Source organism: Macaca nemestrina, chromosome 18, assembly GCF_043159975.1.
Source record: "Macaca nemestrina isolate mMacNem1 chromosome 18, mMacNem.hap1, whole genome shotgun sequence".
NCBI lineage: Eukaryota > Metazoa > Chordata > Mammalia > Primates > Cercopithecidae > Macaca > Macaca nemestrina.
In genome coordinates this window covers 84898933-84924418 of record NC_092142.1, presented here as the reverse complement: position 1 = coordinate 84924418, position 25486 = coordinate 84898933, and the positions used below count along the sequence as shown (strand labels likewise).

Sequence of the window (25486 nt, the reverse complement as noted above, 5' to 3'; positions counted from 1 at the left end):
CCAAATTTGTGTTTGCCTCTGTTTTCCAGGTTTTCCAAATTGAGCCCATGTTATGTTTGGAATTAGAAGAAATGTTACTTTATGTAGCAGATCAATGAATGCTGACTTTAACCTACAGGTCAAGGAAAAAGCAAATTATTGGAGCAATTCATGAGAACAGTCAATATCATTCAGTTGTCTAATTTTCTCAGCATATTTCCTAGGCGGACATGGTGTCAAAGAAAATGTTTCGAAAACATTCCTCCATTGCAGGGTGAAAACGTGACTAAGTCTGACCATGCTCGGAACTTGGAGCCTCTGTGTTCATATTACAGGTAAGGAAACCAAGACTCCCAGTGGCTAAGAGCTGTTCCCAAGGCCGCACGCTGTGACTCCCGCTCATCAGAGCCAGGACTGCAGGGCTGCCACAAAAGGCAGAGAGAAAGTGGTGAGGGCAGCCTGGCTGGCCACCCCCTGCCAGTGAGGCCCCGTCTCCCCAGGTATGTACTCAAGGGCTTGTTGAGAAGTGCCTATGCTGCCTTCAGCCAGCGGCCCCAGGGTTACTGAGCAAAGGCCCTGAAAGCAAAACACGCCTTTGAAGGAACTAAGGTTTTGTCTAGGCTCTGTCAGTCATCTTGCTGCTAAGGGAAGCACAGACAGCTCTGGGTGAGGGGTCAGGAGACGCCCTTTCTCCAGTCATCATGAAACTCACTTCCTCTCTCCAGGCCTGTTTCCTATGAATTAAAATGAAAATGTCAATCAAGATAATAGTAACAATAACTCGTGTTCATTAAGGACTGGTCTGCCAGGTACAGATGCTTGGTCTGTGCCAGCTACTTTCATCCTTACAAGGGCCCTTCACAGGTAGGTAAACCCAGGCAGGGCATGGCTAAGTCACCTGCTAGGGTCCCACAGCAATCACAGGCAGAGGCAAGATTTGAATGCAGGCCTCTGACTGCAGGGCCCAGGACTCAGCCTTCATGCCCTCTGCATTTCCAAGGTTCCAACAGTTTGCTGGCTTTGGCACTGAGTTCTACTCTTTTACTTCTACAGACAAAAAGAAATGCGCCCAAGGATGTTCCAAGAGTTGGGACATTCACGCGGCACCACTGGCCCTCACCAGAGCAGAATGCAGAGATATTTGTGAGAAGAATCCGTGCTACAAATGAAACACTTGATGGGCACTGGCTTCCTCCTCACGGAGAGGGTAAGTGAAGAAGAGAATGAGGGCTCCATTGAAGCCACAAGTCAGATCCATCCTCGGGCGATTTCCTCATCTGCAAAATGGGGTGATGGGGCTGACTCTAGACGTCCCTTCCTAGCCAAGGCAGGGCTCAGCACACCTTCGCTCTGCCTTTGATCAGGTGACAATCCCAGCCACATGGTTCTGGGCACAGGGCTAAGAATGCCACATGAGGGATTCCTTAATCCTCACAACTGTCTGAGAGGCAGAGGCTCTTGTCTCTGTGCCCCTAAACCAAAGCACGGGGAGGCTCCTGTGGCTGGAGAGTGGCTGGGAGGATGCTAGGTGAGCCTGCAGCTGGGATCCAGGACCCAGGCTCGGGGCCACCAGTGGCAGACCCTTCAAAGCTAGGCACCTCCATTTCCACCTGGTCTACCAGGGACTGGGCAGCACGCACCTTCCACCCCATTATGCCTGTGACCACCCCGGACAGCCCCAGAATGAATGGCAGCAGGGTCCAGGGAAGGCGAGGACACGGAACAGACTCCCCGCTGAGGGAGGACCAGGTCCCCCGCCTGCAGCAGTGCCCCCGACGCAGCTCTGCTCTGCAGATGAGGAAGCGCAGCAGGGGCTGCGGAGGAGCCAACCGTCAGCTGCAGAGCCAGACACCAGGAAGGAAAAGAGGGCTCGCCCCGCTGCCCTTCCGGTGGGCTGGGAGGCCTGACCAGCGCGGAGAAGGGGCTGAGAGGCAGCAACGCCTGTGAATCTGAAGCTTGCTCTTGGTGCCCTGTGCTCTCGCCCAGTTCTGATGCCTCCGGGAGTTGAGGGCCTCAGAGACACAGCCAGACCTCAGCTGTGTCTCAGACAAGGGACAGACAAGACATCTTAGACGTCTGAGACAGAGGATGAATGTCTCAGTCCTGCCTGAACGATTCCCATCTGGGGGCCTTAGAGCGTCCCCCACCCTCAGCTTGCCATCCCTAATTTCCCCACACTAAGACCCTCGAAGACCTCCTTGCAGAACAGCCAAAGGCTTTAGAAGCCCCAGGCAGCCCAGGGGTAGAGGCAAGAACTCCCACCTTCCAGGTCAATGGTGGGCGTGGGGGAATGCGGGCCCCCGGCCCTGGGTTGGCTCTGGGGTGTCTGTCCTCGATGAGGCCATGGGGTGGAGCATTAGGGGCACCACCCTGTGGGCTGGCTTCCTCCAGCTTCACCCATCACTGTGTGGCCTCAGGCAAACACCTCGACCTCTCTGAATTCATCTCAGACTCTGTACATAGGGCCAAAAGTAGTTCTTATCTCACAGGGTCTTGGGTTACAGCTATGATCTGCTTAGCACAGGGCCGGGCCTAGAGCAAGCGCTCCATGAATTATACTTATTCCCTTATGCTCTGGCCCTCCCGGACCACAGCCAGCCCAGGATCTGTGCTGGGTCCACAGGAGGGCTCTGCTGCCTGTCCTTGGAGAAGAGGCCACAGGGGACTGCAGGAGCCGGCGGCAGGCCCACCCACTGACACAAGAGGTCACACTCACACATGCATGGCCACACATATACACACATGGCCACATGCACACACAGCCACACCAGCAGCTGCCTCTCCTCTCATCTCCGTGTAAGCGGAGCAGGCAGGGCGGGGTGGGCGGCAAGCATGACACCGGGCGCAGCCCTATTGCTCAACGCCTGGACCGCGCCAGGTCTCAACGGTCAGAGACACGGCTGCTGGAGCCCAGGAGCCTCGCAATCTAGCCTCTGTGGGCCACGGGCTTTGAATATTTTTAGAGAAGTCGGGTTTCTGCCAAGTTCCTCTCCTTCAGATTCTTCCTGTTGCTGGTGGTTCCCACCCCACCGGGGTCCTCGGCCCCTGGTATTCACAGGCCCATCTAGGCTCCTGGGGGCTTTGCAGAATCAGAGAGCGTGCCGCTGCCAAGTTATCCTCCCACCCTAGCCGCTCCCCCTACCACAATGCACCCCAGGACCCCGTGGCCCTCAAACTCAGGCCAGGCACTGTGGGAGGCCTTGTGTTTTCTCTCCACCCTCCGTCCCCTGCTTCTCACTGTCTTTGTCCCCCACCCCTTTTTATGTGAAAGATCCAGGCCTGACCAGCTGGGAGCCTAGGAACATTCATTTCGGCCCTTTGTAAGTGCACACCTGGGTCTTCAGGCGTGAAGAGGCAGCAGGTTGGGCTGACTACATTCCAAGTCCATTGGGGTGGCTTTTCCTGTGTCTCGGTGGGTTTGTTCAGGCAGGGGCAAAAGTCATTCTTCCTGGATCCTGCTAGATCATAGCTCAAAAGTCAGCAGCACACTAGTGCAGCAACATGGACCCTCCACCACCTTCTCCAGCCCAAGTCACACCCCAGAAATACCCCCGTAGTGGGATAAGCAGCCGAGGGGTGGGTGCCATGGGTTTGGGGTCTGCCTGTGCTGTGCTCAGACACAGCTGGAGCCTCAGGGAAGTCCTGGGCTGTGCATGGCGCCACAGTGAGTCCATCACTACTCCAGGAGGGGCACGGGACTATGAAGGAGGTTTCAGGTTGAAAGTCACTCCCTTACCTTTTTTTTTTTTCTTTTTTTGAGATAGGGTCTTGCTCTGTCACCCAGGCTGGAGTGCACTGATGCAATCATAGCTCACTGCAGCCTCCAACTCCTGGGCTGAAGGGATTCTCCCACATCAGCCTCCCAAGTAGCTGGGAGTATAGGTGCACACCACTATGCCTGGATAGTTTCATTTTCTTGTAATGTAGCCTTGTATAGTGAGACAAGATCTCACTATATTGCCCAGGCTGGCCTCGAACTCCTGAGCTCAAGTGATCTTCCTGCCTCGGCCTCCCAAAGTGCTGGGATTACAGGCATGAGCCACCGTGCCCGGCCATTCTCTTTTTTTAAGACTGCATTCGGCATTCGGCTCCTATGGCTGCCGTAACATATGACCACAAGTTTAGCAGCTTGGAACACCACGTGCAGATTCTCTGACCATTCTGGAGGTTGGAAATCTGACACAGGTCTCACTGGGCTAGTCAGTGTGTCACAGGGCTGCGCTCCTCCCGGACGGAAGAATCTCTCTTCTTGCCCTTCCCAGCTTCTCGAGGCCGCCACATTTCTTGGCCTCTTCCTCTACCTTCGAAGCCAGCATCTTCCAGTCTCTCTCTACTTACCTCGTCGCAAGCTCCATCTCTAACTCTGACTTGCTGCCTCCCTCCCTCTTGCAAAGACCTTTGTGATGGCCCACTTATATAACCCAGAGCGATTTCCTCCTCTCAAGATCCTTAACGTAATGACATCTGCAAAGTCCCTTTTCCACGTCAGATAACACATTAACAGTTGTGGAGTGGGGACTTTTTTGCAGGGCAGGACGGACAGCATTATACTGCCAGTCACACGAACCTCGGGCAACTTAGCTATCTTCTCTGAGCCTCTCTTCCCCCAGCTGTGAAATGGGAATGATGATGATGATGATGGTGTTGATGACGGTGAGGGTGATGGTGGTGACAGTCACGATGGGGGCGATGGTGGTGGTGATGAGGAAGGCGATTATGGTGACAATGATGATGATGATGGTGGTACTTTGTCCTGTAGGGCTGCTGGGAGGATTCAACTGGTTCATTTAGAGTTCATACAGCTACAATGAGCACACAGTAAATGCTACATATGTATGTCTGTCAAATATAAGAATTATTTTGCTACAGGGAAGTTTCTGCCTGTGGGTTTCACACTTTCCCCAATGGGTAACTGACTTGCTCTGTAACACGACAATCCTTTTCGAGTCTTCCATGGGAACCAGGATTTCTATCATATCGTTAAAACAGCTCAGCATGCCCTGAAGACCTGGACAATATGTATATAGGTGATACACACAATGTGAGGCTCCCAACCCTGGTGTGCAAAAGGCCCTAATAGGGAGTGAATGGAGCAAGCCAGCTCACCTCTCAATACCACACCTCCCAACACATGGGCCCCCTGATTCCCTCTCAAGCCAGCCCATCTCTCAGCACTGCACCTCCCAACACACTGGCCTCCTGATTCCCTCTCAAGCCAGCCCATCTCTCAGCACTGCACCTCCCAACACACAGGCCTCCTGGTTCCCTCTCAAGCCAGCCCATCTCTCAGCACTGCACCTCCCAACACACAGGCCTCCTGGTTCCCTCTCAAGCCAGCCCATCTCTCAGCACCACGCCTCCCGACACACAGGCCTCCTGGTTCCCTCGAACACACCAAGCACCTTCCCTCCTAGGGCCTTTGCACTGTCTGTTCCACATTCCTGAACAGCTCTTCCCCAACCTCCAACCCCACTCCTCCCATCCTCTAGGCTGCATCCTAAATGGACCCTCAGGTGGATCCTCAGAAAACGCCCCCGGGCATCTGTCTGAAGTGGGCACCCCACTGCATCCCCAATGCCACCCTATTTTCCTTTCAGGCTATAATTCCATATTCAGCTGTTTGGTCATCCATGTCCCCCTCCAGAGATTCATGGCTCATATCTGCCCAGTACCCAGCACCGTGCCTGGCAGCTACAGAATTATCAATGCAACATTTGGTGAATGAGTATTGAAACCAAGGCATCCAGCCTGCTCATTGGCAAACACTTCTTCAGCCCCTCCCGTGGACCATATGCCCTGCTGGGAACTGCACACCAAAATGAAAACCACAGAGAGAGAGGTAAGTGGATCTTCAGGACACAGCGCAGTGAGTGCCAGACAAGCCCTTCTCAGATGGGTGTGCACATTGTTTAATGAGTGGGACTGGAGCCACCCAGCGGCAGCCACCAGCTACCTGCAGCTATGCCATGCGCATTTAAATTGATTACAATCCCACCGTGTGAAGGATCACGCGCTCAGGTGTCATGGCGGCTGGTGGCTCCATTTGGACAGCGCGGGCATGGGTCATTTCCCATTCATCACAGAAAGTTCAGGCAGACGGTGCCGCACGAGGATCTCAACTGCACTGTGCCTTCAGGAAGCCACGTGTTGCTTACATTTAAATTAAAATTAAAGTTCAGAATTCAGATGTGTTGGACAAGCAGATGATAGCATGTGTCTATCCATGCAGAAAGTTCTGGTCCACCACTGCCTGGGTTGAAATCCTGGCTCTGATTTCCCCACTGGGGCAAGTTCTTTCTCCTCTCTGTGCCTCGGGCTCCCCAGTTCAAGTGAGGGGTGGATGGAACTCAACACACAGGCCCTGGCGCACACATAGCAGCTGCGGTCGCTGTTGGCGCACGGTCCGCTGCCAGCTCACCGGGTGAGTTAAGGAGGGCTGGGATTCCTACATCCATTTTAAAGATGCAGAAATGAAAGCCCCGAGAGGCTGCTCACACTGCCCAGGGCACACAGCCTGTGCGTAGCCAAGCACCTGGGCCTCCAGTCTGCTGCTCGCTTGGCTTCCCAGCCCTTGCTTGATCTTGGTGACCAACAGTGTGGCAGGACACCAAGTTGGCAGGTAACTGGTGGCGTTTCCATAAGATCAAGAAGGAGCGCATGTTCTGAGCCAACCATCACAGAACCAGTGTGAAGGCACTGAGATTCCCCGAAAACGTGGCCCTGACCGTCTTCCCCTGCCATGACCCCACCACCGAGATGGGGCATTTGCAGCTGCATCTCCATTTTTCCAAGGGCAAGGAGAAAGGGAGGCCCAGGAGAGCTCTCAGAGTGTCTCTGAGCAGGGATTCAGGCCGGGAAAGAGTGGGTGGTGCAGACGCAGGAGCAGGGGTGGGGACCAGTGGGACGAGCCTGGACATGTGGGGTGCCAGCTTGAGCGCGGCCCTGGTATTCCTCGCTAAGTAGCAAATCATGACTGCGTCTATTTTTACTTAATCTTCATCATTCCCAGTGGTGAGAGCCGTGACAATTGAGGAAGTGGTGGGTGGACTTCTTTTTTCTTCTTAATCAAGTGCAAAGCTTTCCTTTCAGAATCCGGCATTTGAAAGAATGTACTGGAACCAAGGGGTCAGGCAGAGGCATCCGCTGCCCTGAGAACGAATCCTCGGCTTGTCCCTCCTAACACGAAGCGACAGTGCCAGGCTGGGTCCCTGTGGGCCCCACCTCGGGAGCTCAGCGCTGTGTGTTGTGACATTGCGGGGTAGGCCGGGCACGCTTGCAGGGCTGGGTTGGTTTTTACATCCCCCTTGGAAACTCTCACCCAGAGTCCTCTCAGAGTGTGGCTGGGAGTATTCCCACAAACCGTTACAAAGGATTTTAGGCGACACATTTCTATAACTGCAATGCTCCTTAAAACAACTGTTTTTTTCAGTTTTGCCCTTTTGCAAAATAACTGTTTTTATACCCATGCAGAAGCTCGTTCTCTCAAAATTATTCTCGGTCAGAACTGCTCTTGCCTGTGGCACTAAAGAGAAAGCAGAGACAAAGATTCCACTCTCCTGTGTTTAACCAGGGTGTCCCGCTGAGGAATTCTGGACGTTTGCCCAAAGCAGCAAACACCCGTCCCCAGCCTCAGGACCTCAGGCCCAGTATTTGCTGAAAGATACTCAGGTAGGCATCTCCCCCATTTTCTTTCTTCTGATAAGAAAACAAGTCACCATTTGAAAGCAACCTCAAAAGTAAGGCATCTTGCTATCCCACAGGGCAGAAATCCCAGACACAAGGGCCCTTCCACAGACCACTTTCAGCTCCACATCATGGTGAACACACAGCCCCTGTGAAAGTCAACATTCCTCGGGCCGGGCGCGGTGGCTCACGCCTGTAATCCTAGCACTTCGGGAGGCCAAGGCGGGTGGATCACGAGGTCAGGAAATCAAGACCATCCTAGCTAACATGGTGAAACCCCAACTGTACTAAAAATACAAAAAATTAGCCGGGCATGGTGGCGGGAGCCTGTAGTCCCAGTTACTCGGGAGGCTGGAGGCTGAGGCAGGAGAATGGCGTGAACCCAGGAGGCAGAGCTTGCAGTGAGCAAAGATCATGCCACTGCACTCCAGCCTGCAGCCTGGGCAACAGAGCAAGACTCCGTCTCAAAAAAAAAAAAAAAAAAGAAGAAGAAAGAAAGAAAGTAAACATTCCTCACGCCCAGATCTACATGTGGCAAGGGGCAGGACACACATTTAGTGGAATCGTATTTTTGTCAAAACAAACAAACCATGTTTGTCTGGGAAGGATGCTTAGAACACCATTAGCATAGGTTACTGCTGGCATGGAAATGAGAAGGGAGAAGCTTCCATTTTTTACTTTGTACATTTCTCTATTGTCTCAATGTTGTTGCAATACTCATACATCCCTTGTGTGTGCTTCTTACATTTGGATGCATTTTTCCTTGAAACACAATAAAAGGAAACTATTATTGAGTTACCCAGTACACATAAGACACTAGATCAGATACTAAATGTCATACAAAAGTGAGAAGTGGTAATAAATGTGACTGCTACCTTTTAATTTAATTGGGCACATTTACTCTGTGCCAAGCTGTTATAGCCATTCTGCATCCGATCAACTCTTGAATGTGGCTGCTTCTATTCTTTCCATTTTATGGATGAGGAATGAATGTGAGACCCAAAGTTAAGCCAGTCATCCAAGGTCAGCAGCAGCCACGACAGGTGGTGGTTGGAGGATTGGATTTGGAAGCCTCCAATCTGAACACTGTGATTTTTATCCTGAACAACCACCCGCTATTCCATGGCCAACATCGCAAGGATGAGGTGTGGACACAGATGGTCTTATGGAAGAGTACTGTTCACACAGCAACATGCACGGAAGAGAGACAGGCAAGACGGATGGGAAGGGGGTCTGAGCTGAGGCAGCATTTGGGGGTTCAGCAGGGGTGGACCATCGTGAGGCCACGGTGAACCAGGAAGGGTCTTTGCAAATGACTCAATGTTGCAGACAACGGAGGGAAGGAAAGCCAGAGGGCGAAGGAGTTTTAAGCCCAGGAGGTATGTTCAGGTGAAGAAGGGATTTCGAATGTTTACCCAGAGGCATCCCACCACAGCTACGGTTTTGAGATTCCCAGGGTTTTTTTTTTTTTTTGATGAAACACCCCAATTTTTTAAAACCACTGTTGTTGGACATCTCTTTACACTTCTCCCTGTCCATACAGGAATATCAAAGAGGAAGAAGTTCCTTCGAACCCCTCAGTAAATTCTGCTAAGGCCTGTGAAAATGAAAACCGAAGAGAGTCACCAGGATATGAAATCTCAAGCTGCGAAGCATTAGAAAGAATTTTTTCAGCACAGCACAACACCAAACTCATGGGACAACCAGACTCAAAAGACGGCAGCACACAAGCAATGTTTGCTGAGCTTTCAAAGACCACGAATCAAGAGATTTGTCTACAGGAGCGGGTTTTTCAAATTTACAAATTTGGTTTGTTTGGGGAGCAGCTGCTCTCTACAACTTTGGTTTGAGGGTATTTAACTCTAGATCATTGTTTTTCTTTGTGACTTTGTTTTCCAACTAGTTAGCAACCCTGGTATTTTGGGGACACATAACTGTGTGGCTGGTGGGAGATTCCACCACTGAGTTTTCAAAGCCAATGCATCAGGCATTCGAAAAGGTCTGCAGCGTACAGTGGTGTGGTTTGTGCACTGCACAAAGTGCTTCTGTCTCAAGTGGGGCTAAAGTCCAGGCTGGGAGCTGCCTTGTAGGGACACGTTTTTCTTTGCACAAAAGCCCTGGCGGTAAGCTCGCCAACCCCGAGGCCTGCAAGTCTGCATTCACCCAGGAAGGAAGGCTTTTTCCCATTCACATGAAAGTGCCATCTTAGCTGGTAGTGACTCGTGTCTGGGAGAGTTATGGAGAGACAGAAGAGAGGCTGGCCCCTTGCAGGGTGCCGTCATATAGAGGTTGGAAGGAGGAAGGGAAGCTTACGGTGTGGCTGTAGAAAGGAGGCATTTCCGTAAGTTCAACTTGCAATGAGAGTGGAACTTGAACAAGCCCCTCACCCCTCACCCTGGGGTTGGCCAGGAGCCCTCTGTTAAACATTGACCAAGGTACGGGCACCTCCAATCTGAGATTCCCTTTAAAACCACACCTGCAGTCGTGTATTTGTACAGCACCAAGGCAGGGGAGGATGACCTTGCGTGCACCAGGCTGGAAGCCTCCAACTGGCATGTTTTAAGGCTTAACCATCCCCTTCACCTGCTCACCTGAAATCCCTTCACTGAGAAATGGTTAGTCCTAACAGAAAGGAAGGGTCTACCCACTATTGCACAAAAGCAGGGGATCTGCTGGTTTCAGTGGCATCTAGATGTCACCGGCTGATACCTGTTCCTTGAACAGGGTGTGACTGAGACAGAGGGAACCGCCAGGGCAGTTCTGCCTTAAGGAGTGGGGAGAGGGGGCCATGGGAACACAGTGTAAGAGGAGGGAGAGGAAGCAAAGCCTCACCCACTTCGCTCTTCTGCCAGCACCGCCCTGGGGATGTGGCTCCACATGTCTTAATTCACTTATTCCATAAACAGTATCAGCCTCTGCTCTGTGGCAGTCACAGAGTCAAGGTAGGAAACAGGACGTGAGACCCTCACTGAGTTCCAGCTGCATCATCTCATGTAGTCCTCGCCTGAATCCCAGGAAGGAGGTGGTGACTACTTTTACCCCTACTTCATGGATAGAGAAACAGAGACTTAGAGAGAGGAGGACACAGCTGAGCTCACACAGTCAGAAGATGTCAGATCTGGGTCTCCAACCCAGGACCTTCTGGCACCGATGCCTGTGCTATTAAATGACTCAGAGATATCCCTTTAAAGGAATATTTTACCTATAAAACGTTGTCCAAATATTGGCTATTCAGAGGAATAACGTTTCAATCCTTGTGCTAGATAATGAACACGCTTGCTTTCAATAAACCTACGCTGTCATTGAACATCAACTTAAGGCAGAGAGTTTTTATGGCCAAGGAGTTGTCAGTTAGCTTGAGCACACAACCAAAGGTCAAAATGGCATCCACAGAAACAGGGGTCACTGAGGTCGCAGAAGGCTCAGCAAGCCTGAGCTCAGAGGACATAGAACCACCACTTCCATCAAGCTGGGCTCAGGCTTAAGGTGAAGTCAGCCTGCATGCCCAGCAAAGCCCCCACAGCACTGTCCCTAAATGACGCCACCTCGGAACTCCAGGATGACTGACGGAGGCTCAGGAAGGCTGGCATCAGAGAAAACTCAGGGCAGGACTCTGCAGGGGATGCCACTGAAAAGGGGGCTCAGTGGGTATTTCATTCCTCCACAAGCGAGTTACAGTACTAAAGGTAGCAGTAATACCAGCAGCAACAGCACTCACCATTGCAGAGGCAACAGTCCCTGCCATGATCATAGTGATAACCACAGGAGTAATCACTAGACTAGCAGCAGTAATCATATAGTCAAGGCAGTAATGTGGCAGTGATAGAAGCAGTGCAGGGAGTAATAGGAGGAGCAGGAGAAATATCAGTCATAGAGGCGGTAGTCACAGAGGCAGTAGGAACAATGGCTATAGTCGTAGCAATAGTGTCAGTCATAGAGGCGGTAGTTACAGAGGCAGTAGGGACAATGGCTACAGTCGTAGCGATAGTGTCAGTCATAGAGGCGGTAGTCACAGAGGCAGTAGGAACAATGGCTACAGTCGTAGCGATAGTGTCAGTCATAGAGGCGGTAGTCACAGAGGCAGTAGGAACAGTGAAAATCGCGACAGCACAGGCACATCATCACAGCGGCAGTTGTCGTAGTGGTAATTATGAATAGTGGCAGCACAGTGGCATCATCACAGCAGCAGAAGTCGCGGTGGTAACGGTAACAGAAGCCCCAGGTGCAGTCCTTGTGGCTGCAGTGGCGCTGTCAAGAGTGATCCTGGCAGTATCCGCAGCAGCAACAACTCAGTGCGTCAGTAGTACTGCCAACGGTCCTAGTAGTAGTCATAGTGTAACCACCCAACAGGGTCCCTTGCCCGCTGCCTAGACAGACCTGATTTATCAAGACGGGGAATTGCAGTGGAGAAAGAGTAAATCACGCAGAGTCGGCTGTGCAGGAGACTGGAGCTTTATTATTACTCAAGTCAGTCTCCCCGAGCCTTTGGGGATCAGAGTTTTTAAAGAGAATTGGGCGGGTAGGAGCTTGGGGTGTGGGGATTATTGGTTGGTGGAGTTGGAGATGGAACGATCGGGGGTTGAAGTGAAGTTTTCTTGCTCTCTTCTGTTCCTGGGTGGGATCACAGAGCTGGCTGAGTCAGATTACTGGTTTGGGTACAAAATATCTCAAACACTTCTCTTAGGTTTTACAATAGTGACATCATTCCCAGGAGCAATTTAGGGAGGTTCAGACTCTTGCAGCCAGAGGCTGCAGGGCCCCTAAATCATAATTTCTAATTTTGTAGCTAATTTATTAGTCCTACAAAGGCAGACTGGTCCCCAGACAAGAAGGGGTTTTCTTGCGGGAAAGGGCTATAACCAATTTTGTTTCAGAGTCAAACTAGAAACTAAATTCCTTTCCAAGGTTAGTTCGGCCTACACCCAGGAATGAACAAGGACAGCTTAAAGGTTAGAAGCAAGATGGAGTTGGTTAGGTCTAATCTCTTTCTCTGTTATAATTTCCCCAGCTATAATTTTTGCAAAGGCAGTTTCAGTCGTTGTAGGAATGATTCCAGAAGTAGCACGTCCCGGGGTTGTGCTAAGTGTTTTGCGTATGTTACTAGAAAGGAGTCCGGATCCAGACCTCAAGAGAGGGTTCTTGGATCTCATGCAAGACAGAATTCCATGGCTCACGCCTGTAATCCCAACACTTTGGAAGGCTAGGGTGGGCGGATCACTTGAGGCCAAGAGTTTGAGACCAGCCTGGCCAACATGACAAAAACCCATCTCTACTAAAAATGCAAAAATTAGCCAGACGTAGTGGCACACGCCTGTAGTCCCAGCTACTCGGGAGGGTGAACCTGGGAGGCAGAGGTTGCAGTGAGCCAAGATCACGCCACTGTACTCCAGCCTGGGTGACAGAGTGAGACTCTGTCTCAAAAAAAAAAAAAAAAGAAAAAGGAAAGAAAAGAATGAATGAATGAACGAATGAATTGGAGGTGAGTCCATAGAGTAAAGTGAAAGCAAGTTTGTTAGGAAAGTAAAGGAATAAAGAAGGTCCACTCCATAGACAGAACAGTCTCAAGGGCTGCTGGTTGCCCATTTTTGAGGTTGTTTCTTGATGGTATGCTAAACAAGGGGTAGATTATTCATGCCTCTCCTTTTTAAACCATATTGGGTAACTTCCTGATGTTGCCATGGCATTTGTAAACTGTCACGGAGCTGGCATGAGTGCAGCAGTGAGGATGGCCAGAGGTCACTCTCATCACCATCTTGATTGTGGTGGGATTTGGCTGCTTCTTTACTGCAAGCTGTTTTATAAGCAAGGTCTTTATGACCTGTATCTTGTGCCGACCTCCTATCTCATCCTGTGACTTAGAATGTCTAACTGTCTGGGAATGCAGCCTAGCAGGTCTCAGCCTTATTTTACAGAGCCTCTTTTCGAGATGCAGTTGCTCTGGTTCAAACGCCTCTGACACATATACTAATTCATTTAATCCTCATAACACCATGTGATAGGTCCTGGTCTTGTCCCCATTACACAGATAAAGACACTGAGGCACAGGCATATTAAGGAACCCCAAAAAGCAACCCTGACTAGGATCTGAACCCAGGAAGCATGTGGTCTTAACGTGGTAGCCACCCCTAACTGGAGGAACACACAGCTTCTCAGGAGACCTCGGCATTGCAGTGCTGAAAGGCAGGTGGAGCACTGCAGCCTCCATTTGGCCACCTTCCCCCTGCCACGCATCATCCTAGGCCTGGGGAGGCCACAGTAACAGAAGCAGAGCCCAGCGCTCTCAATGCTCAGGATTGGTGGTAGGGAGGTCCCACAGCAGCAAAGAATCCCTCCAGAGAGGGCTGGGGGTGCTGGGAAGAAGAGAAATGGGTGAAGGGCATGGAGGGGGATGGAGGGCTGTCCATTTTGGATGGGTAAGCCCCCCACCCACACCCATGCCCCACCAGAGGCAACATCTGAGCAGAGAGATCTGATTCACACAAAGGTGTGGCCACAAAAATGGGCAACCAGCAGCCCTTGGGACTGTTCTGCTGCACAGTCAGGCGCATGGCAGGCGTGAGAGCATGCAAGGTCAGTCCTGTTTCCAAATCAGGACCCCTGGGGGCCACCTGCCCATCATCTCAGGTTTGCTTTTCATCTTTCCTGCATCACGGGACCAGCCAACCTCAGGAACCACTTTATTCTTGGTCTGTTTTTAAAGCCCATGCAAAACTTCCAATGTAATTCCGTATCAAGTTGTAATTCCATATCAAGATGCTGGGGGACAGCATCCCCAGCCAGCGGAAGCAGCACATGCCAACCCTGGACAGCACGAACCAGGTGCTTCGGGAGCAGAGGGACCGGGTGCGTGGGGAGGGAGGAGGCAAAGCCCCTTTCCACTGCCCCAGAGAAGAAAACTTTTTCCATTCGAAATATTTTTGAAACAAAAAATGAAAACATCAGCCATAACCTCACCACTTTTGCAATTATATTAAGAAGTGAAAAGTCCCCCTTCTGTCCTTTTGCCCCAGCCATGTTTGGGAAATTAACAGGCAGGGAGGGCCTATCAAAGTGCAGAAAGCCATTTGCAGCTGACTGAATGCCCGAGGTCTCTGTGTCCATCCCTCTCTGGAACGCAGAGACTGCCCTTTTCTCAGCAGCTCCCAGCTCGCCAGTCTCTGGCAGCAGTCTCTGCTATGGCCTGAGAACACTGATAGCCACGGAGGTTAAACCAGCATGGAAACTAAGACCAATGAAGGGGATGGGAGCTCTTCATCCTGACCTCAAGACGTGGGCTTGAATACCTGGTCCTCAAGTCCTGTATGTGGATCTTGGGGATTTTTGTTTTCATTTTGGTTTTCATGGCTACTTTCTGGATGGTTGCAATTTTTTGACAACTGACTTCCAGATGCACAGTGGGGGGGACAGTGACAAATAGGCCCAACGAGGAAACAAATGCAGCTGCCCAAGCCAGGAGGGGCCCAAATCACAGAACTTCACAAGGGCTCAGGATGACACCTGAGCTCCCCTGCAAGGGATCTGCTGCCTAAATTCTCAGGCAAGAGCCCCGACAACCACCTTTCAGGAGGAGGTGAAAATGAGTTAACACGATCATGAAAAGAAAAGTTAGTTCTGAGGGTTATTATCAGCATGCCACGGACCAGATTCCAACCACAAAGGTAAATAAGAATACAAAAAAAAAAAAAAAAAAAATGAAGTGATCCAGCCAGCAAAAGCTGCCTTCGGGCAGCAGAAACGTTCATATTTTAGGTAGTTTCTTCAAGGAGCAGAACTGATTATGGACCACCCTCTAACAGAAGTGTGAGGTCTCTCTTTACATTCTCACGTTTCCTTCCTGCCCTCCCCCTTCTCTCTCTCTCTGTCTCTCTCTCTCCCCACACACACCCCCACTAAATAAATCCTTCTCCTACACTACTTGGTGTCTCTTCTCTTTCACTCAACTCTTTCCAACCTCACTCATTTATCCTGAAAAAACTGTCTTGATTCTTTATTCTGACTCTTATTACATTATTATTATTATTTGAGACAGGGTCTCACTCTGTTGCCCAGACTGACGTGCAGTGGCTCAGTCACGGCTGACTGCAACCTCTGCCTCCCAGCTCAAGCTATCCTCCCGCGTTAGCCTCCTAACTAGCTAGAACCACAGGCGCACCACCAACACGTCCGGCTAATTTTTAAAATTTTTTATAGAGACAAGGTCTCACTATACTGCCCAGGCTGTTCTCGAACTCCTGGGCTCAAGCAGTCCTCCCACCTCAGCCCCTCAAAGTGCTGAGATTACAGGTGTAAGCCACTGTGCCTTGCCTAATTATTACATCATTTTTGAACCATAAATCCCCCAGTAGAATACTGTTGAATGTGTAAGAGGAACCCAGACATCATTTTAAAGTGGCATCATAGCAACCCGTGCTGCACAGTCAGGCATATGGTAGGCGTGAGAACATGCAAGGTCAGTCCTGTTTCCAAATCAGGACCCCTGGGGGCCACCTGCCCATCATCTCAGGTTTGCTTTTCATCTTTCCTGCATCACGGGACCAGCCACCCTCAGGAACCACTTTATTCTTGGTCTGTTTTTAAAGCCCATGCAAAACTTCCAATGTAATTCCATATCAAGTTGTAACAAGACTATTTCACACCCTTGGTACTCAAAGTGTGGTCTGCAACCAGCACCACCGAGATTCCCCGAGAGCTGGCTGGAAATGCAGAACCCCGGGCTCTACCCTAGTTCTGCTGAATCAGAACCTGCACTTTCCAAAAACCCCCAGGGCACCCAAGTGCAAGTCGCAGCGCAAGACAGGCATTGCCTTACGCCAAAGTTTATTTATGCATTTGCACAAGAGTGTTTTGAATCTCCAGTTTGCACCTGCTTTGTCCTCTGTAGACAAGTCTCTTCCCACCCACCCCCACGTCCCTTCCCCAGGCTGCCTCCACCAGAGCCCTTCCAGCCCCTCCTGCTGGGTCAGGTGCCCCCACTGATGTCCCACAGCGCCCAACTCTTAGCCACCTAACCGTAATTTTCAGTTTATCTGCCTCACCACTGGACTGTAAGCTCCCGGAAGTCAGGGACTGTGTTCTATCTGCAGTTGTGTCTCAAGTGCCCAGCACATAACAAGGACTCATCAAATATGTGTATGATTGAATTAAAATGGCCAACTGGAATTATAAGCACCTGGTACCCATTCCTGCTCATTCACAATCTTGCCCAGCCCTGTTATGACCAGCCTGGTCCTCAACCTCTTTGCTCTTGTCTGCTCACAGCTGGGGTGGCATTTGACCCTCTTGGCAGAGCCATCCTGGCTGCTTCTCCCAGGACTTGGGCTCCATTCAGGCCAGGTCTCTGGACTCTCAGCATTGGTGTCTGGGTTACTCATCAGATTGACCTTGGGCACTAGCTATGACCTTAGTTTCCTGGGCTTCCTTCTACCTTGTTCCTGAGCCTTTTTCTCCACTTCATGCTCCAATTAATGGTGACTTTAGTTTCTTTATTACTCGTTATAGCTAGTCCCCTTGTCTGGGGCTCTGCTTTCTGCTTCTTACCTAGTTCATGGGTTCCCCACTCACATGGAAGTGTAGCTGTTCCCTGATGTACTAAAGCCTACCTCTGCTATCAGAGCTTCTGCACTGAGCAGTTGCCAGCACAGACATTCAACCTTCCCCTGTTTCTAAATTCCTCTTAGCTTTGCTCAGTCTTGACTTCCCCATGCTGGACTGGGCTTTGACCTGTAGTGACCTTCCATGCAGAGACTCTGGCCCCCTAACCTGGATTTCCCCTGACCCCTGCCATTGCAGCTGTGTCTGCGTTCCCCTCTCCTAAACCCCAAATTATATCCCAGACTTATGCTCAACAAATGTTTTTTGATTGATATGAAAATGGATGGATGAATGGGTGGATGGATGGATGGATGGATGGGTGGATGGATGGGTGGATGGGTAGGTTGGTAACTGGATAAGTAGATGGATGAATGGGTGGATGGGTGGACAAATAACAGATGGATAGTTAAAGAAGTAAAGGAGGAGTAAGGAACGGATAGACAAGTGAATCAATATATGAATAAATGAACAGATGAAGCGATGGATAAACAGACAGATGCTTGATTGATTGAGTCAATCGGTTGAACCATTCCAATCCTAAAAGTCCAACACACTGTAGCAGAGATTACCGGATCAACACTGGAACCTACAGTGACATCTAGAAAGCTGACCATGCCAAAAACCATGGTCTACAGAGAAGTATGAAAGCAAAACCCCTGCCCACATGGCACTTACAGTCTAGAGTACTTGGTCCCAGTCTGCTTGGGAACTTGATGGACAGGCAAGAGCCAAACTGAGCCAACCCTTGTTCATATCCTTTTCTTCCCTCACAGGTCAAGTTTAATGCTAGGATGCCTCATTGTTTAATCTGGGAACTGCCGGGTCTATCTATGGTGATGAACTCTGCTCAAGAAGCATAACTAGGCCGGGCGCGGTGGCTCAAGCCTGTAATCCCAGCACTTTGGGAGGCCGAGACGGGCGGATCACGAGGTCAGCAGATCGAGACCATCCTGGCTAACCCGGTGAAACCCCGTCTCTACTAAAAAATAAAAAATAAAAAAAACTAGCCGGGCGAGGTGGCGGGCGCCTGTAGTACCAGCTACTCGGGAGGCTGAGGCAGGAGAATGGCGTAAACCCGGGAGGCGGAGCTTGCAGTGAACTGAGATCCGGCCACTGCACTCCAGCCTGGGCGACATAGCGAGACTCCGTCTCAAAAAAAAAAAAAAAATTAAGAAGCATAACTGAGATTCACTGATAGAAAAGACATCTATACCTGGAAATTCGCAACAGCTTCGCACAGTGTTCTAATGTTACAGTGCTGTCTCCCCACTGCACCAAGAGCTCCTTGGAGCAGAAATGGCTTTCTTCTCTATTTACTATTGATAAAAGAAATGTAACTGAAATTACTCTGTACTTCAATAGATTCAACAAATATTTATTAGTCATAAAGTGGCAGACACAGAAACGCTCACCACATATTCCCTTTACTCCCTTAGGCTTCCCGGGCCCCAAGCTGCTAGACAGGGAGTGTGTGGCTAGATCTGGTTGATAAAATGGGAGAAGAGTTGACAGGCGTCTCTTTCAGAAGGAGGCAATAAAAAGGTCACATGTGATTCTCCAGCCTCTGTCCTCTCGGCTGTATCAGCTGAGGGGGCTGTGAGCTCCTGATGGTGAAGGAGAGCCCCCTCCACTGCCTCCCACCCTCTCCAGCCCACTATTATCACATGCAGCTTGTGTAGTCCACAAACTCCTGCTGTGTTAACCTTTGAGATTCACTCCCGCAGCATCCCTCAGCCTAACCTAACTCACACAAATAAGAATAGCGGCAATGATCACATTTCCTAACTCCTTGCTTTATTCTGAATCCTTTTTTTTTTTCTTTGAGATGGAGTCTCACTCTGTCGCCCAGGCTGGAGAGCAGTGGCATGATCTTGGTCCACTGCAACCTCCACCTCTTGGGTTCAAGCGACTCTCCTGCCTCAGCCTCCCGAGTAGCTGGGATTACCAGCACGTGCCACCACGTCTGGCTACTTTTCGTATTTTTAGTACAGACTGGGTTTCCCCATGTTGGCCAGGCTGGTCTCGAACTCCTAACCTCAAGTGATCTACCTGCCTAGGGCTCCCAAAGTGCTGGGATTACAGGCGTGAGCCACTGCACCCGACCTATTCTGAATCCTAATCACGGATTGTCCTACTTTGTTGAGTGAATGGACCTGTTCACCAATCAGCTTTTATTTATTTGGAAGGGCTCGACTCTGTCTCCATGTAAGGAAAAAATTGTAAAGTATTTAAAATATGTCTTTGGTGGTCTTCTTCCTGTCCGCCTTCTTTCTACCTCAAACCCCCTGAGGGGTACCTGACCGACTTTCTTGTTCTCAAGCAATCTGCTCTACAGTGTGAAGGAACCGACCGGTAAGCAAACTCCCTCAGGGATATTTGCATGAGGGAATTTACATAAAGATCAGCTCTTCTCCATTCTCTACTGAGAGACAACCGAGCACCTCATCCCTGCCCCCTGCCCCGCTAAATGAGAAGACAGAGCATCGCTCGGCTTCCCGCAGCCCCTCATGGCTGGCAGTGCAAGGTCTTCTTTTCCATTAGGGTTGAGAAAGAAGATAGAAGACAAGAGGGCTAAAGCCTGGGCTCCAACATCAGCCCACCCTACCACTCACTGGAAAGGCCTCAGTTTCTTTTTCTGAAAAATGGGGAGGCGTTCACTGTACCTACCTATCTTCGTTTCCTGTGGCTGTTGTTACAAATTACAAAATTTACTGGCTTACAACAGAAATGTATTCTCTCACAGTTCTAGAAGCCAGAAAGCTGAAAGCAATTCTGCTGGGCCAAAATGCAGGCGTCAGTGACGCTTCCTGAGGAGGCTCTAGGAGAGAATCCACTTTCTTGCCCCTCCAGTTTCTGCTGGCTGCCGGCCTCACTTGGCTCACAGCTTCGTCACTCCAGTCTCCACCACTGTGGCCACATCACCTTTACCTCTTCTCTGTGTAAAATCTCCCCCTCCCTCCCTTTTTTTTTTTTTTTTTTTTTTGAGACAGGGTCTTGCTCTGTTGCCCAGGCTGCAGTACAGTGATACAATCACAGCTCACTGTAGCCTCAATCTCCTGGGCTCAGGTAATCCTCCCACCTTGGCCTCCCAGGTAGATGGGACTACAGGGATGTGCCACCACACCCAGGTAATTTTTTGTAGAGACAGAGTCTCACTATGTTGCCCACTTGACATTGCATTGAGAGCCTACCCAGATAATCCACGAGAATCTCCCCATGTCAAAATCCTAAATGTAATCACATCTGCAAAGACTTTTTTTTTTTTTTCCTGCCACCTAAGGTCATATTCACAGGGTCCAAGGATCAGGACATGGGAATCTTAGAGGAGACATTAGGTCATTAGTCAGTCTACCACACTACCCCATCGAGGCAGATACAAGTGCCTGATAAACATTAGCTGTCTTAACAATTATTCAACATTGTACCACAGGACCTCACGAGCATAAGAAAAACAAAATTGTTGTTGCTGTCACTGTTGTTGCTTAGTTTATGAGCCTAGAAAGGAGAACGGTCACTCCCTCAAACATTTGCTTGGAAACAGATGTGTCTGCTGTCTGACTGAGGCCTCCACTTTTTTGTAGCCACAGACCCAGCAACCACTTTCCTGAAAAGGGTCAGTCCACACGACTCACCAAGAAGCCTAGCTCAGAGGAACTGTGGATCCAGCGTCGGTGCACAGGCAAGGCAGAAGGCAGCCAGTCGGCAGGGCATTATTAAAAGTCAAGAGAAGTTGAGCCAGTTAACGTGAAGGAGGAGGAGCGGAGCCCACTCTCGAGCTGCTGCTGGGCGCCCAGAGACACAGAATCCCATGCCAAGAACCAGGAGCCTTTCCAGGACGAGGCGCTTGAGTTGCAGATTAAAATGTCATCTGATTTCTGCCCTGAGTATGACCTAAGGGGGAAAAAAACTCACTTTGAGAGATGTAAGTGGGGACAGAGAAGAGAATGCGGAAAAGGCTTCTGGCTGCGACAACTGCATGTGTTTGTCAGTGTATTTTTTGGTCATTTTAGAGCAACCTTATTAACCCCTCAGAGGCTACAAGAAATTAACTTTCTTTTTGGATTCAAATGAATCCCAATGACAGGTGTATCATTGGGGGATTTTCACAGGGACTGGATATTAAAGATGATATTACATTTCTTTTTTGTGACAATACCATTGGGACTGTGGAGAAAGCTTTTATTCTTAGCAGACACTGCTAAGGCCTGTATGTGGTCTATCTACACGCCTGCCATTTACCTTCAAATAAGTCAGCAAATTTTTTTTATGTATTTATTTATTTTTTTAGAGACAGGGTTTCGCTCTATCCCCAGGTTGGAGTGCAGTGGCATGATCATGGCTCACTACAGCCTTGACCCCTTGACCTCCTGGGCTCATCCTGCCTTGTTATCATTCTGCTTTGGCCTCCCGAATAGCTGAAACCACAGGTGTGAGCCATCACGCCTGGCTATTTAAAAAAGAAAAAAATTATAGAGACAGAGTCTCAATATGTTGCCCAGGCTGGACTTGAACTCCTGAGCTCAAGCAATCCGCCAGCTTCAGCCTCCCAAAGTACTGGGATTACAGGCAGGTGTGAGCCACGGTGCCTGCCCCAACAAATATTTCAGCATAGATACTAAAAGCAAATATGGTGAAATGGTAACAGCTGTCAAACGCGGGTAGTGAGTAAATCTTTCATCATCATTCTTCTCTCCAATTTGGAAAAGTTTTCAAAATAAAATTGGTGGGGTCGGGAGAAAAGACAGATGGTTAGAGGAAGCAAAGACTTCTACTTACCATGTCCCCAAGACTGAACTTGACCTTAGTGGAGAGGTGGGGACCCGCTGAGGTTGGGAGGAAAGCTTCAGGGACCAGTGGTTTATGGCAGCAAAGATATAAAACCTGGGCCTCGAGGCAGGGGGCCCAAGAGAGAGAATGGGACAGGGAGAGAAAGCCACGACTAAGGTGCCTTCTCAGCACTGAGGTGTTAACAGAACCAAAGCCAGGACGCCCCCGGGACAATGACAGACTGGGTGTTCGGAGGCAGTACCTGTAGAGGAAGCACCGCAAAGCCAGCGGCCGCCGAGGCACAGGTTAAAGGCTGACCAGTCACAGCGCAGGGAGCAGGGGTGGGGTTCCGAGACTTGGGGTCTCCAATGCAGCTGTTTCTGGGGAGAATTAGGAGTCCTGGGTTTTTGAAGGCGAGAGCCCAGCAAGGCCCATAGAATCCTGGTCTTTTAGGCCGGAGGACAAGCAGCCTGACGCTCCCGCTTCCCGTCCACTCGCGGCTATTAATCTGAACCAATCATGTGATCCCATTCTTTGCATGTGATTGGTTCAGGAATGGGCATGTGACCCAGTCCTGACCAATGAAATGTGAGACAAAGTTGCCGGGTTTGCGTGAGGCGGGGGGGTTTCTGGGACGTCTCTTCCCTCCAGAAGGATGCCCGGGAGGGGTGGTCTCTCTTCTTCCTCCAGGTTCTGTTGCCCAAATGTAACCCCTAGAGCTGCTGCCACCACCTTGTGGCCAGATTAAGGACAAGGCTAACGTCAAGGATGGCAGAGCAGAGAGACGGCAAGAACCTGGGTCCTGGAGGACGTCTCTGAGCCGTGGAGTCGGCAACCGGGAAGCCTGCCCAAACTTCCTGTTGTGTGAAATGATAAACGCCCTCATCCTGGAAGTCTGTTTGGTCCTGTTTCTGTCTCCGGCACAGGAGACAGAAGCTGAACCCCACGCGTTGCCTATGCCTGACTTAGGAAGGGGGGCCCTTCCTCCAGGACGACACCCATGTCTGGAAGAGCAACACAGCTGGCTTCCAGCTCAACTTGATCCCCACCCCAGGAACCCCTTCTGGTGAATATCCCACATGGCCACGTCACACAGGGCATCTGGCGAAACCCCCGGGTCGCACCTGCCAGGCTGGCGCATCTACAGAGAGAAAGAGAGCTCAGTCCCTCCGTTTCTGGATGACTCTGGCCTTTGAGAAGCTCAGGGAGGTGCCAAGCGGTGGGTGTAGCCCCCACCCTCCACCTCAATCAGCCCCCTCCGTGTACTTCACAAAATACAGTTCACGTTTCCTTGATTTTTACTCAAAGTGTGATTTAAATGCAACTTCAAATCACACCCTCTTTTTTTCCCACCGGAATGATCCCTGAGCAACCCTTGATGGAATTCCTAAAGACGCGGCTGCAGCGTGAACTCCTCTGACCTGCTCCTCTGCCCATCGGCCCCCAACCCAAGGGTGCTGGGAGGAAAATTAAGGCCCTGAGAGACCCTGTCTGTTCTTAACTCTGCTGAAAACCCGGAGGTGGGTGGATATGAGTTTTCCACGAAATGCCCTCAGGACCCAGGTGTTTCCAAAGTGGATCCAAAACTCTGCCCTGTTGTCCTCCCACAGGACCACTCAAGCTCAATGACTTGGGAAGTAAGGGGGCGTTGGTGGGGCCCAGGGGATGTGGGACAGGATGGAGTTCAAGAGCCAGGAGAGTATTTTGCCTTTGACCCCTGGGGCTCCTTGCAAGAGGTGGCCAGCACTCAACTTCTGTCTCATATTTGAAAGGGAAGCTGGCCAGTTTCATTTTCTGACCTGGGCTGACTTGCACGGCCAGAGCACACTGGAGAGCCCTGCTGAAACTTCCAGAAGACCCAGATGGCTGGACCACTCAGCATGGCAACCAGAAACAGCAGCAGCCTTGGTGAACACACCCACCAGCCACCTTATCCAGCCACAAACGTTTGCTGACCTCCCAGCTCACGGAGCCAGGACACTCCAAAGAGGCAGCTCAGTGTGATAAACAAAGATCAGAACTTGGGGTCGGCTGGATCCAGGTTCAGGTATCAGCTCTGACCGTTTCCAGCTGTGTGTTCTTTGGCAAATGACTTCACCTCTCTGGTCCTGTCTACAAAATGGGGATGATAACAATAGGTCCCTCTCAGGACTTTTGGCAGGACCAAATGAGACAGTGTACCCAAAGCACTGAGCTCGCTCCCTGGCATAGGCACGTGACTCATGATAGGAATGCACAGCACTTGACGTTTTGCAAAGCACTTTCTTGGCTGTCACGTCATCACCCTGCAGGGCCGTTGCTCTGTTTGTGAAGGGGAGTAAACCATCCTGAAGCAGAAGTTCAGGTAATGCCCTCCACGCCTCCCCAGCACAGCTCCTTGAAACCGATGGTCATATGCCCCAGGCTAGGTTTCAGTGTGGAAGCTCCCATGCTGGGTGACTCTGGCAAGTTACTTCCACTTTCTATTCCCAGTTTCCTCATCTCCAGGGTCCCTTTTCCTGCAGCATGCTGAGATTTCCTGCTAGACTTGATGTCTACAGCCTTAATTACCTGTTTAATACTTACTGTGTGCCTCTCAGTGCCAGACAGAGGCTAGGTACTTAAATACCTCATTTCCAATCCTCACAGCAACCTTGGGAGGTAAACCATTTTATCCCCATTACACAGATGGGGAAACTGAGGCTCAGAGAGGGGATTGCCACAGGCCACACAGTGAGTGAGTGGCAGCGATGGGATTTGAACCCACGTTGGTCAGATTCCAAACTCCATGTTTTACCCTGATGTTGCCTTTGGTTCAGACCTTCCAGTGGCCACCTTAGCTTCTTTGCCAGTAACCAGACTTTACCGTTGGACTTTTCCGTTGGTCATTCAATGTAAAACTGTGTGATGTTGTTGACAGAAAGAAAACCAGACCCGAGGGTAGATGTGTTCATGTAAATCTATTGTCACTGCATAGAAACCAAATTAGAATCCCCTCTGGTGCGGGGGCACCACCCTCTTTCACTCCAGCATCCACTGTGCACGGTTCTGTGCAGATTCCTGCTCTGGGTGTGTAGTTAGGAAACAAGGCCCAGCCCTGCCCTGATACGCTCGCTGCCTGGGCGGGGTCACTAGACAACTGATACAACCCAAGAAGAGCCTGAGAGAGGCCTGCAGAAATGTCCAGAAAGCTGCATTCAGCTCTTGCTTTGCATTGCAGCTTCCTTTAATGTTCTCTTGAAGCCATGAGCACGTAGGACCCCCACTCAGGGAACCATCTCGCTGGCTTCCTCATCCCCAGTGCCTAAAGCAATGCCTGACCTAACGTTGGTGCTCAGTAAACATTTTCTTAATTAGCTCACAAATAACTGAATGAGTGAATGAATGAGGGAATTCATTAGCAGGTCAAATCGCTTGAAGAGAGAGCTTGTTTACTGTTACGATCTGTGTGGCCGTGGAGCCCATGGTGTCATTTTATCTATAACAA

The 25486-nt window shown here is 50.4% G+C and overlaps 2 long non-coding RNA genes across 5 annotated transcripts in view; one reads left to right on the top strand and one right to left on the bottom strand.

Annotated features, from left to right (window-relative positions):
* The window catches only part of LOC139359934 (uncharacterized), a 399483-nt gene extending 375901 nt beyond the window's left edge, over nucleotides 1-23582 (bottom strand). For 2 of the 3 annotated variants that reach the window (XR_011616646.1, XR_011616647.1), the window contains exons 1-2: nucleotides 22283-23582; nucleotides 20886-21144 (exon numbers count right to left, since the gene is read on the bottom strand). This is a non-coding gene — a long non-coding RNA (uncharacterized lncRNA). The remainder of the gene's footprint in view (nucleotides 1-20885; nucleotides 21145-22282) is intronic. The other variant, XR_011616645.1, reaches the window with a different exon arrangement.
* On the top strand, nucleotides 321-7439 carry LOC105496805 (uncharacterized). Of its 2 annotated transcripts, none has more exons than XR_011616641.1 (3): nucleotides 321-479; nucleotides 1033-1186; nucleotides 5624-7439. It is a non-coding gene; the product is annotated as an uncharacterized lncRNA (long non-coding RNA). The 2 variants fall into 2 exon arrangements; XR_003021553.2 differs by lacking the exon at nucleotides 321-479 and adding an exon at nucleotides 757-843.
* Nucleotides 23583-25486: the final 1904 nt, after the last annotated feature.